Source organism: Suncus etruscus, chromosome X, assembly GCF_024139225.1.
Source record: "Suncus etruscus isolate mSunEtr1 chromosome X, mSunEtr1.pri.cur, whole genome shotgun sequence".
NCBI classification, from domain to species: Eukaryota; Metazoa; Chordata; class Mammalia; order Eulipotyphla; family Soricidae; genus Suncus; species Suncus etruscus.
The window spans coordinates 2191467-2205077 of NC_064868.1; the positions used below are offsets into that span (position 1 = coordinate 2191467).

General features: G+C 37.4%; 1 non-coding gene across 1 annotated transcript; it reads right to left on the bottom strand.

Moving 5' to 3' along the window:
• Positions 1-10738: 10738 nt before the first annotated feature.
• Positions 10739-10868, bottom strand: LOC125999700 (small nucleolar RNA SNORA22). Its single transcript, XR_007492180.1, has one exon. It is a non-coding gene; the product is annotated as a small nucleolar RNA SNORA22 (small nucleolar RNA).
• Between the last annotated feature and the right edge of the window lie 2743 nt (positions 10869-13611).

The window sequence follows — 13611 nt, forward strand, 5'->3', positions numbered from 1 at the left end:
TCTATTTCTTCTTAGAGCAATTGTTCATTTATTCTCGTCATTTTTGAATGGGGTTAGATTTTTTTCGTGCTAAGTTCTACCAGTGCCTTATATATCTTAAATATTAACCCCTTATCTGTTGGTATTTGGTGAATAGTTTCTGCCATTCTGTGGGTAGTCTTTGTGTCCTAGTCTCTTTTATGGGATGCATTTCTGAGTTTTCATTAGGAATTTTCAGTCAAAGCTTGGTGGATATTAAACTTTCAGGGAAGAATCTGACAAGACCTTGGGGGGAATGGCAGCATCCTTGAGGACTAAGTTTATTGTGGTTAATGACAAAGGGGAAACAGAAAAAAATTTGTTTGGATCAAGATGAAGGAAGGAGGGAACTTTATAGAAACCCTAAGGATAGTAAAAAAGCATTTCAGAATATAATGGTAAAACAATGAATATGGAAGTGAAGTTAAAGTTAAGGAGTCTTATAACACCACCAGTATTAAGGATGGAAGAGGTGCATATGTAAAAAGCAGAGTGCAGCGAAGTGAATATGGGAGTACTCTTCTGTAGAATTTTAACTACAGTAAGTTGAGAGGTTTAAATAGAATATAACAGTAGTACTTATTGGAAAAGTTATACCAAGAGAGAACCAAGAAGCAACTCACACATTTTAGCCTGAAAATTTTAATATTTGTTTCTTATATGCCTTGACAAAATTATTTTTTAAAAATCCCAAGATAAGTATTATTAACTTCAGTTTACATAAAACTAAGATACAGTAAAGTTCCTTTATAATTTTGTTGTATTTCTGGTGTGTTCTGAAGTGTATTAGTGAGTTATTTATTTGGGGTTATAAAAAGACAATAAATAGAAGTTAAGTGATACTGGGTAATGGGTAAATTGTCTTGCACATGGCTGGATTTAATTCCTAGTACCGTAATTCTGAATACCCTATATGGTCCTTTGAGCCATTCCATGAGTGGTCCTTGAGCACCTTGCCAGGAGTAAGCCCTGATCACTGCAAGGTCTCACTGCAAAAAAGAAAAAATACAAGTTCATCAGATCACTAATAAAAGTATATATTTCTTAAGATTATATAATTTTTTATATAATTTTTATTTTGATCATAGTGGTTTACATGTTGACAGTAATATTTTAGTTAAATATTTACATAACATCAGGGGGGGATTCCCATCACCAAATTGTCTTCCCTTCACCTCTGTTTTTGTCCTATCTCCCATATCCACTTCCCTCACCCCCAGGGCTGCTAGAATATGTGGTCCCCTATGTACCTATCCTACCACATAGTAGTCTTGCATCTGATTGGTCTAGGTGTCTCCCTAATTTCCCCCTCTAACTGGGAGGTAGGCCTAGCTAGTTAAGTTTGCGTGGTTTGGTCTGAAGAAGAGAAAAGTAGTAAACTGGGGTAAAAGTCTAATACTCCAAAAGTGGGCAGAGTCCTTTTAGAGGCTCTCATCGTCCATTTGGGGGGCGATGGAGAAAAAAGAAAATGAAACATTCCATCAGTACAAAAAAAAAGTGTCCATTATCCAGTGAGGACTCCAACAATAATGGTAAGCACCACACATGCACAAAACAAAAACAAAAACAAAAAACAAACAAAACAAAACAAAACAAAACAAAAAAAAGCAAAAACCGCCATGGTCTTGATATAAGAAACATGACTTAGCCCATAAAGAAAAGAAAAGAAAAGAGGAGAAAAAAACTAGGAATATCTGGGGACAACAGCTTCAATAACCACACCTACACAGAGAAATCGACCAAAAAATAGTTATGTAAGTAAAAATAATAGTAATAATAATAAATGAAGGTACAAAATATATATAATAAGTAAACAATGCTTTGTGCTTTTTTTTCTCCTCCTGCCCTGGCACAGTAAATGTTGGGGTCATTCGAAATGTTTAGAGTACAGGCAGGGGTTGGGTGGGGAGCAGAGAGACTTGGGACATTGGTGATGGGAATGTTGCACTGGTGATGGGTGCTGTTCTTTACATGACTGAAACCCAAACACAATCATGCATGTAATCAAGGTGTTTAAATAAAATATATATAAAAAAAGAAAATTTATCATTAAATTATAATCACATTTAAAAAAAAAAGAAGTGTGTGATTGGCGGAGACAAGCCTACCTGTGTGTAGGCACTTGAGAGCTGCTTCTGCTGGGGCTTTTGGTTGTCACTCACTGGGAAACAGTAAACAGTTGCAGGTGCCACTTTTTTCAGAGTCCCCTTTAGCTCAACCAAAGGCGGGAATTAGCCCCCATCCTTGTGGACTGAGACAAGCCTACCTATGTTTAGACGCTTGAGAGTTGTTTTTACTGGGGCCTTTGTTGTCACTCACTGGGAAAACCATGTTTAAGATTGTCTTAAAGAACTAGAGAGTTCATAGGATTAAGTAATAAGGACAGGTAGCCAAGTGGAGAAACTGAAAAAAATTCAAAGGACAATGAAGGAAACGTAATAGGAAATAAGTCAAGAGAAGATGAGGTATATTTCTTCAGAAAGGTCAGGAGGCAAATAGACTCTGAGTTTAAAAGAAGGAAATTTTCAGTGACCTTTAAGAGGCCAGTTTTATGGTATGATGATGAAGAACATACACGTTGGGATGAGACACACTTGGAATACTTGGAAGAGTTGGCTGTGATATGGAAAGAACCTTATGTTATATGCACAAGATGGTAAAATTCAGTGTGTTAGTTTTCAGGTAAGGCTTCCAGGAAACAAAAATTTCGTAGCCAAGTTACTAAGGTGGTTCTTTTTAGAATATAATGAATTTCCTCAAAGATTACATATAATTAATATTGGAAGAAAATGAACTTTAATGGTCTTTTAAAATATGTGGGAGGATAGGAATATAAGGAAATGAGAACCATTCATTAGCAGTTTCAGAAAAGAAAGTTTTTTTTTTCTAAAACTAGAGAGAGGGAATACTGGGACTTCGTTCAAGGAGATTTCAGTGCTATTTTTAACTACCCATTAAACCTTTCCCTATCAAGTTTCATTTATTCTCCAGAGTGGGTGCAGAGTACATATTATTTAGGCATATGAAGAATTGAAGCTTTTGAGTTAATTAATTCTCTTTTCAGCACAAACAGTAAAAAGAGGTAAGCTGATTAACACCTGCAATAAGCTCCTTTGGAGAAATTCTTGCTTACAAGCTACTTCCTATGGAAATTTAAATATATTGGCATTCACTTAAAAATAATAATAATATCTTTCAATTATTCTTTGCCTATATGTTGAGTACTTTGAAGGACTTTCCAAGGCTCTTTCATCCCTGATGGCTATGAGGTAGCAAAGTGTTGTTTAGAGCATTTTTATTATATTTTCTCTATTTTCATCTTGTAAAGAAGCCAAACAGCTCTCATTAGAGTCCTGGAATTTTAGGGGTGGAAAAGTGTGACTGAGGCGAGATCTCTGACTAATCTTTGAATTCAAAAGTGACAGCATAGATCTGTGGGAAAAAGTTAAAATGGTAAGGTTAGTAGCTGAACACAAGTGGAAGCAAGCATCTGAGGTGAGCATATATGTAGAGACATATATTGAATTATAGTGACTTACAAAGATGTTTTATTTTTAATTTATGCTAATTACCAAAAAGTGAATACAGCAATAAACTCAAAGGATCATACACGATGACAGTGATATGTCTGACAGTAATGTAATGTTGAATTTCCATTTGAAGTTCAACAATTGGACATAGAATATAGGCAAAAATAACATCATTTTGTAGATTTAGAATACATTTAACAAAATTCAAGAAAGATTTTAATTATTTTAAGTTATTTTGAAGTTAATCTTTCTCATAGAATATGAGTAAATCTGAAATATTTTTCTCACTTTTAAAGCAAGAAAAGCATGTTTTTTTAATGTATGCTTGCTTTTAAAGTATGATTGTCTGTGGTCATCATTTCTGAGTTTGGCTCTGGGTATTGGAGGATTAAAAGATAAATATATTTTCATTAGACAAGCTATAAATCCTCATGAAATGTGTAATTTATTTGAACCTGCATTACACTGACTGCCATTCATTCCCCCTCACTACATGATTCCCCCAAACAGAAAGTTGGATAATAGCCCCCAAATACTTTAGGGGGATCTGCAAAAACTAAACCAAAAGAAAATAACTACATATGGTTAGTAAAACCATTTCAATTAGAGATTAGGGGCAAGTATTTATGTTCAATTTTTGCAGTGTATATTACTACTGAGAAAACAAGCAGGTAACTTAAGTATTTAGTAAGAATCTTTGGAGGGGGAAATGACAGAAAACGACAGCATTATCTACCAGAACTTCTCTTCTGGAGGTTATTTATAATTCTTTCTTTCTTTCTTTCTTTCTTTCTTTCTTTCTTTCTTTCTTTCTTTCTTTCTTTCTTTCTCTTTCTTTCTTTCTTCTTTCTTTCTTCTTTCTTTCTTTCTTTCTTCTTTCTTTCTTTCTTTCTTCTTCTTTCTTTCTTTCTTTCTTTCTTTCTTTCTTTCTTTCATTCTTTCTTTCTTTCTTTCTTTCTCTCTCTCTCTCTCTGTCACTCTCTCTTCTCTTCTTTCTTTTCTCTCTGTCTTTCTTTCTTTTCTTTCTTTCGTGGTTTTTGGGTCACACCCGGCAGTGCTCAGGGGTTATTCCTGGCTCCAGGCTCAGAAATTGCTCCTGGAAGGCACGAGGGACCATATGGGGTGCCGGGATTGGAACCGATGACCTCCTGCATGAAAGGTAAACGCCTTACCTCCATGCTATCTCTCCGGCCCCGGTTATTTATATTTCTAAATGATAGGAATTAAGAATTGACAGAAGAGATGATCCCAGCCTTTACGGGTGGATTAATTTGGCAAATTATTTTTTTCTTAGTCTCATCATAGTACTTGATGGGAAATAGATGTTATTACTGTTTTAATAGAATCATTATTTCAAAAATATTATCATTTTTGATTCTTATGTTTTTGCTAAAATTATGTTTCATATAATTTTTTCTCATTATGGAATTGTCTCAATTTGCTAAAAATAGTTTGCAACCCCAATGAAGAAATATGGCAGAAATTGTGTGTTTCTATTTAAAATAATTCACGGAGTACCTCAAGAGATATTTTCTTAGCTTGTCTGATATTGATCTGGATATTCTTTTCTTGAACAAAGACATATTTTATTCTTGGCAGCAATTAGTTAAAGCCTGGAAGGTTTGAGGTTTATATGTCCTAGTTCAGAAAGGCCTTTCAGGACAATATACTGGATATTGGAAGCAGTTGAGAGAAAGTAAAATGAAGGATAGAGAAAGTCAGTTGACTATTAAGGATGACCCCAGAAGAAGCTTTCTGATTAGACAATGTTTAAAAAACATGCTTCTCTTTGGTCAAATCTACTCAAACATATAGGAAAAAATCTCTTTTAATTGTATAATGTGATTCACACAGCTGACAATTATAAATTTAAACAATTTGCCAGGCAGAGCCTAGAGGATTATCTAACTCCAAGGAAGAAGTGTAACTCTACCAAGGTGTCATGGCTCCACCCAAGAAGGCTGGATTCAGAATGAGATTTAGTTGCAAATAGACAATTGCATTGATTGGCAGAAGAAACAGTATGGAAGCTTATTCTGTAGATTGTTCAAATTTGGGATGGGACATATATGAGGTGAGACTGTTATGCAATTGATAAAATTGCTTTTGATGAGTTTTGGTGAGACTAAGTAGAAGTGTCTTTGAGCTCAGGGGCTGAGAACTATTCAACAAGGAAACAAATATAAAAAATAATTGATATGTAACCAGTACATGTATTAAGGCATAGTAGAGTGTAGGATTTACAATATTGATTTATTTTTATCACTTCAGCTTACTATTTGTGTCATATTGAGTTAATCATACAACGGTTCTCACTTTTCTTTTTTAATAATATATTTATTTAAACACTTTGATTACAAATATGATTGTAGTTGGGTTTCAGTCATGTAAAAAACACCCCCCTTCACGTGCAACATTCCCATCACCAATGTCCCAAATCTCCCTCCTCCCCACCCCACCCCCACCTGTACTCTAGAGAGGCTTCCTACTTCTCTCATTCATTCACAAAGTTATGATCGTTCTTACTGTAGTTATTTCTCTAACTGTCCTTATCACTCTTTGTTGTGAGCTTCATGTCATGAACTGGACCTTCCAGACCTCCTCTCTTTTGTCTCTGAGAATTATTGCAAGAATGTCTTTTATTTTTCTTAAAGCCCATAGATGAGTGAGACTATTCTGTATCTATCTCTCTTCCTCTGACTTATTTCACTCAGCATAATAGATTCTATGAACATCCATGTATAGGAAAATTGTATGACAGTGTCTCTCCTGATTGTTCCATAACATTCCATTGTGTATATGTACCACAATTTCTTTAGCCATTCATCTGTTGAAAGGCATCTTGGTTGTTTTCAGAGTCTGGATATGTAAATAGCACTGCAATGAATATCGGTGTGAGAAAGGGATTTGTGTATTGTATTTTTGTGTTCCTAGGGTATATATACACACACATATATATGTGTGTGTATCATATGGGAGCTCAATTCCCAGATTTTTCAGGAATTTTCATATCACTTTCCATAAAGGTTGGACTAGACAGCTTTCCCACCATCAATGAATAAGAATTCCTTTCTCTCCACATCCCCGCCAGCACTGCTTATTCTCACTCTTTGTGATATGTTCCAATCTCTGTGGCATGAGATGGTACCTCATAGCTGTTTTGATTTGCATCCCCCTGATGATTGATGATGTGGAGCATTTTTTCATGTGCATTTTGGACATTTGTATTTCTTCTTTGACAAATTGTCCATTCATTTCTTCTCCACATTTTTTGATGGGGTTAGCTGTTTTATTTCTTGTAAAATTCTGTTATTGCCTTGTATATTTTGGATATTAACCCCTTATCTGATAGGTATTGGGTGGATAGTTTCTCCACTCAGGGGATGGCTTTTGTACCCTGGGCACTGTTTCCTTTGAGGTGCAGAAGCTTCTCAGTTTAATATGTTCCCATTTGTTAATTTCTACTTCCACTTGTTTGGAGAGTGCTGTTTTCTCCTTAAATTGCCTTTAGTCTCAATGTCATGGAGTGTTTTACCTACATGTTGTTTTATTTACCTTATGGTTTCAGGTCTGATATCAAGGTCTTTAATCCATTTGGATTTTAAATTCGTACATGAGGATGTTAGCTGGGGGTCTGAGTTTGCTTTTTGCAAGTGACTAACCAGCTGTGCCAACAGCACTTATTGAAGAAGCTTTCCTTGCTCCACTTAGGTTTTCTTGATCCTTTATCAAAAATTAGGTGATTGTATGTCTGGGGAACATTCTCTAAGAATCCAAGACTAGACTGCGGGGTCCTGAAGCCCCCCCAGGGGGGACCCGGCCAGCAGGAATTAGCTGGAAAGGCTTCTCAGACAACCGCACTCCTATTTTGCTGAGTAGAAGAGCAACCACACCTGTAAAAAATCTGAAAGAGGTTAATAATAAAGACCCAAGGCAGCGTCTCACTGTTCAAGGGCAACTTTATTTGGCTACAGCTCCTTCTTATATAGAGAAGGAGAAGGGGGGCAGTACAAGGGTGATGTCAATCACACTTTTGGCATGAAATTACTTCATTATTCCAAATAAGGCAAGTGGGCAATACTTCTTGCAGTATCCATGGAAACATCTTGTGACCTTCTAGCTGCATTCCTAATTGCTTGACTATCAGGAGGTGGTGCTAGATGTGCTTGCCTCAGTGATCTTGAACAGACAATGTAGCATATACACAATAATGAATGTCTTGTAAACTCAGGGATATGGTTAAGGGAGTAAGGCCTCTTTTCTGGGAATGGTACTGGGCTGTGTTGCTCTCCTCCGGGCTAAAAGATTAATTATACTTTACAGCTGCATTTTCCTTTCTCTTTGGCCCAAGAACTTACAGCAAGACTGCATGTAGCCTTTAGGTGAAAGGCTGGATTATGGCAGAAAGAATAGCAAAATGGCCTCAAACAAGTCAGTCCCCAACATCTCCCCCTTTCTCTTCTAATAAAAGAAGGAAAGTCGTGAGCGGGTGGAAGAAACCGTGTCTTAGGCTACAAGGTTTGACCAGGTCGGACACGGCCAAAGCCGCATTTAAAAGGTGGCTACAAGCGCCGTGGGTGTGCACAGAGATCCGAATTATGTGTTGTAGCCTTTTAGGGCCGTGTCCTAACTGGGACCTTGCTAATCCCGTCGTAGGTATCTCCACAGCCGAGAGCACAAGTATCGGAGCGAGCTCCGTTTGTTAGCTATGCGCTTTATCTCCTGGAAACTTAGTGGCTGGAAAGGCGGCTTGGTGACTAAAGCCAAGTTTTCACAGGAGTCACGTGGGGTTAGACGTTGGTAGTGAACTTGAACAGAGGTTTTTGCCGTCTCATCTACCTGGTTTTTAACAAGGGCAGTAAGTTTGCGGAAAGCCCATGGGTCAAAGGAAAGGAGCAGCATGAGGCTAATAAGAGGGCCCAAAATAGTGGACAGTAATGTATGTATCCAAGGAGAAGAGAAAAACCAACCCTGGTACCAGCCTTGTTCTTCATCGAAATGTTTTTCAAAATCTTTTATACCGTCACCAATGTGTTGAACGCTATTCCTAACTAATCCAGGTTTATCTTTGAAAATACAACATTGTTCCTTAAGGGCTACACAGACTCCCCCCTCTTACATAAGGGCAAAATATAGAGCACGACGATTTTGGAGAACAACATCAGCAAGGGAACTAACAGTATCGTAGGGGTTGAGGAGAGAAGCTAAGCTAACAGCGTTTATAATATGGTTCTGTGAGGGCTAGAGCAGAGGCATTTATAAGATTTAAAATAACTTGAGAGGAGGAGGATGGGCCAGAAGGCAGAGTTCGTAGCTCACAACCTGCACAACAGTGAGTTAATGACGCTGAGGCTGAACTTTCCAGAGAAGAAGTTCAGAGTCAGTGGTGTAGATAGGAGGTTCAAACGTTGTGATGCTTTCATAAAACGGCGAAACCGGTGAATTGCAGATTCAACAGTGTTCATAGCTGGTGTTGGAGAGCGCTTGGGCAGAGGCATTGACCATTTGCAGGATGAGGTTCAAGGTGGAAACCGGACCAACAGGTTTGATGGTTATTTTAGGCATTAACAAAGCTAAAACATAATAATCATGATAAGCAAGAAACATTTCAGTAACAATATGGGGAGAAAATGCAGTGGAGTAAACAAAATAAGTGGAGTTGGGGGCTTCAATGAAGATGGAAGAGTTGTTAACAATAATGGTTTGATTGCAAATGTGTGATTGTTGAACAGGCGGGCACATATATGGTTCGAGTAAGCAAAGTTCCACGACCGTGACTTGTTTGCAATGGAGGTTGTTGGTGGCAATGGTGGGCATTTAAGGCAGCTAGGCAGAGTGCTCAATTCAGCATTGTCAAAGGTGGAGTTAGTTAGAAACAGGTTTGCAGGAAAGGCGGCTGGCAGGAGGGGTGACAGGCTTTTTTGAAGTGGATGAAGACAGGACTGTGGAAGGCTGCGGAAATTTTTTGTTAGACTTCAGCATTTAAAAAATTTTTATAATTAACAATCGCCAATTTATCAAAAACTTTAAACTGAACATAAATGATTTTTGTTAAACTTTTTAGTTATTATTTTAAAGCTAGATGCTATTTTTTAGCTATAAATACATATTCTATAGGCCTGAACTTACACATAGCAGGAAAGTTGGGTGACTGCAAAGTCCAGAAATTCTCCAGGGAAAAGTTATCCCCGATGGCCATTGAGAAATTTGGGGTTTGCTATCCTTCACACTTTCCGCCATGTTCTTAGAAGGACAAAGCTAGCTTAATACATAATTTTTAACACATGATTTTTAGTTGCAAGATGCCAGTCTGTGAACTGACCAGACTGAACCAGGTTGAAAAAATTAATTGAAATTTAAAAAATGGATAAGGCTTTAAAAATTGTATTATTATAAAATGTAGAGATAACAAATAAACAGACAAAACAAAACAACACTAAACACAACATTTTACACTTGTGGCCACTTTCATTCATCACAACAGACACATAAACAGACAAAAGGATTGATTTAAGACTTATTTATAAAAAAATTGACAAGCGCTTTTAAATATTTAGCTAGCATGTTTGTGAGAAGAAAAAAAATTTTGTAGAAAAACTTTTTTAGTTTTGAGAAGTACTTAATGTAGATGGAGTGGAACTTTGCTGAAAATAAATTTTAAGGTTTAGATTTAACACAAAACATTTTTAAAACAATTTTAATTTGAAGTTTAAAACATTAAGTAAAATGGTTAATGAGCACTGTAGAAGGAGTCTTCACTCTGAAGTATGAAATCATTTGCTGTAAATGAATAGGTTTTCTTTAAATTGGTTTTGCAGTAGAATAGTAAGACAGCTGCAATAAAGTGTTAAAATTTTTTATGATTAAACACAATAGCATGAACTATGATTATTAAAGGTATAAAAACTGATTTTAAAAAACAAACAACTGTTTTTACTATGAAGACTTAAAGTGAATAATTTGTAAAAAATATTATATACTAAATTAACTAAATGCTTAGATTATTACAAAATATAGTTAAAGACATTTGATGCATTTACACACTTAGAACTTAAGACTAAAATTATATTTAATACTAGTTAATTTGCTTATAAAGTTTAGTTACTTTTATATATTACTTATAAAATTATATATAATATATTTTTCATTTATATTATTTTTTTACTGCGACACAAATATACAGATTTGTATAATGTGCTGATATTTTGAATGCACTTAAAATAATAGTTCTTTCAATGCAGAAATAAAGAACAACCATTGCTGTAGCACAAAGTTAAAACTAAGGGTACTATAAAGCACACCTAGGTGTTCACTGTGCATTAAATTAACTATATTGTTTAAAAAGGCTAACCACATTATTTTTTCACATAATTTTGTAAATACTTTAAAAATTAAAATAAAACTTTTAATAGAAATATAAGATTTAAATTTAACACTTTTGTGTTCGTTTGGATTTTAAAACACAAAGAAGTTTTTCTTTTACCAATATTTTGTTATCTGTAAAGTGACAGAATTATGACCTTGCTTTAAAATTTTCTGAGAGGCATGAGAAAAAAAAATTTATTGCCTTTATCTTTCTGTTGCTTTTTAATGTTTTAATAATTACTTTACACTACTTAATGCACTAAACCTAATAACACATATTTGACGAAGTGTAGGGCTGACAAGGTGAAGCAGAGTTTTTCACTGATAATTTGGGGAGGGGCTAGCACAGTTAACAGCAGGAAGGCTAGAGGCAAATTATTTACAGTTAGCAGGGTGTAATGATATAGAGAAAAAAAAGCAATCTTTTAAGATTAATTACTAATTTATTGGAATTAGAGGGAGTGGCAACCGAAGAGGGGAGTCTGGGTTGCAAAAGCACTATGGGGATCATGGTTTTATTAATTGATTTGAGAATATGCAAGAGATGCCACTTTTCAGATTTCTTTTGAATAACAAAGATTGGGTATTTCAAGGTGAATTGGAAGGCTTAAAGTGGGAGTGGCAGGGTTTGAGCTGGCTGTTTTCCAAGGCTGGCAGGAAAGAGGCTGAAGGAGGCTGAGGATTGGTTTGAGCAAAGTAAAGGGTACATTAGGCTCAGAAGTTTTAACAGCAAAGTGTAGATATCGCAAGGTTTTATGGCTTAGCAGATGATACTTTGTAATTATCCTGCTTACTGTGCCCTTAGAATTTTTTGTAGGCACTGCAGCAGTTTCTGTTTTATGGCACTTAGCCTGACTTTTATTAGTTTGTTCCTTTGAATTCTCAAGAGGGGGGGCTTGGCCGTGGAATTCAGTGGGCAGAGGACAGACAACTATAGATTTAGGAGGGGGGGGGAACGCCTGAAAGGCAGAAACCTGTGAATTAAGAGAAGCAGCCTGTTTTTGAAGGCTTAAGATTTGTTTAAGATTTTTAATTTGGCCAAGTAGTTTCATTTCTATAGCTTTAAGAGGGGGAGCGGTGAGAGAGGGAATCTGCCATGGTTAGGGACTGAGCGTTCTCCGCGGTGGAGGCTGCTGAGCAGGCGGGGAGACTTTCTCCATTAGGGAGAAAGACAGGAAAGGTAGCGCTGGTTTTTGAGCCAAGAGCATTATCAAGTTTGTTAGAGAGGTGAGAGACCATGGATGTAATTGTGGTGAGTTGGGAACTCAAGTCAGAAAAAGGGGGGGGGGGAGGGAGAAAGCAGCAACAGTTTGTTGCCGGTGTGGGGGAGCTGCTGGAATGCCGGCTCTGGGGAGCGACTTCCAGGCACGGAGGGCAGCAAGAGCCATGTTGGCAAGCTGGGACCTGGAAAGTGTGTGCTGTACCTTTAAGGTATGAAAAGAGGCGAGGCCAGCTATACGAGCTTAGAGATCAGAATTCCTGCCTGTCTGCAAGGGCTTTGCAGCGGAAAAAAAAGTTAACTTCTCAAGAGACAAAGAGTTCAGCTTTTAGATTCTAAGCAGGAGAGCGTGTAAGGGGCTTGGGGGCACACGGCTTGAAACAGCTGTGTGGCTTTTTTAATTAAAGGCTTTGTATTGTTGCAATTGCTGGCTAAGGAGGGGAGGGTGGTGAGGGGAGTAAAGGTTTTGGTGGAACAGGGACGGAGCTGAGGCTAGGGAAGTGAAGGGCTGTTTAGGATTTTGCACAGAGGGTGCAGCGGCCTCTTTTGTAGGGGTCTGGGTGCATAGAGCAGAAGCATGGACAGAAGTAAGGGAGGGATATAAATGAGAAGCATTAGAGAGATCTTTAAGAGCATTAGTTACTTTGGAGACAAAGGTAGAAGAATCAGTGGTGGAGGGAGGACAAGGGGAAGTATTCTCAGAGGGAGAAGGGAGATGAGAGACAGAATTAGAACGAGAGGGAGTCCTGGAACACTCACGGGAGACTTGTTGTACATGAGATTCAACGGCATGGATGATGTCTTTGGCGGTTCCGGCATTTTTAGTTACAATGATATCTCTTAACAGGCTCCAATATTGGAACATAATTTTTTCCTTCTGTGAATCATCATTATTTACAAAATAATCACTCATTTCATGTCCTACTTTGTCCCAAGTGGACGCAACAATTTCTGGACAGGTAATAATAAACCAATGACATACATTATGAATAAACATAAGAAAATTACAAGTATTCTTTTTGGTAACCTCTACATGTCTGGCTTTCAACTCAGACTGAATATCAATAATGAATTTAAGTTCAGTACTCAATGAAACACCCATGGAAGTGAAGCCAACGGGCGAAGCCCAAGAGCCAATCAGGGGCGGTGATCAGAACGACTGAAAAAACTGCAGTTTAAATATTTGATTAAGGCTAACTCGTTTCAACGCCTACCCGGATGGGGTATATCCTGCGATTTACGAAACAGCTCCGGACTCGCTGACCCGTAGTCGTTCAGAGTGTGGCGGTGGTCTTCGTGCCCAGCGTTGGGCGCCAAAATGCTGGGTCCTGAAGCCCCCCCAGGGGGGACCCGGCCAGCAGGAATTAGCTGGAAAGGCTTCTCAGACAACCGCACTCCTATTTTGCTGAGTAGAAGAGCAACCACACCTGTAAAAAATCTGAAAGAGGTTAATAATAAAGACCCAAGGCAGCGTCTCAC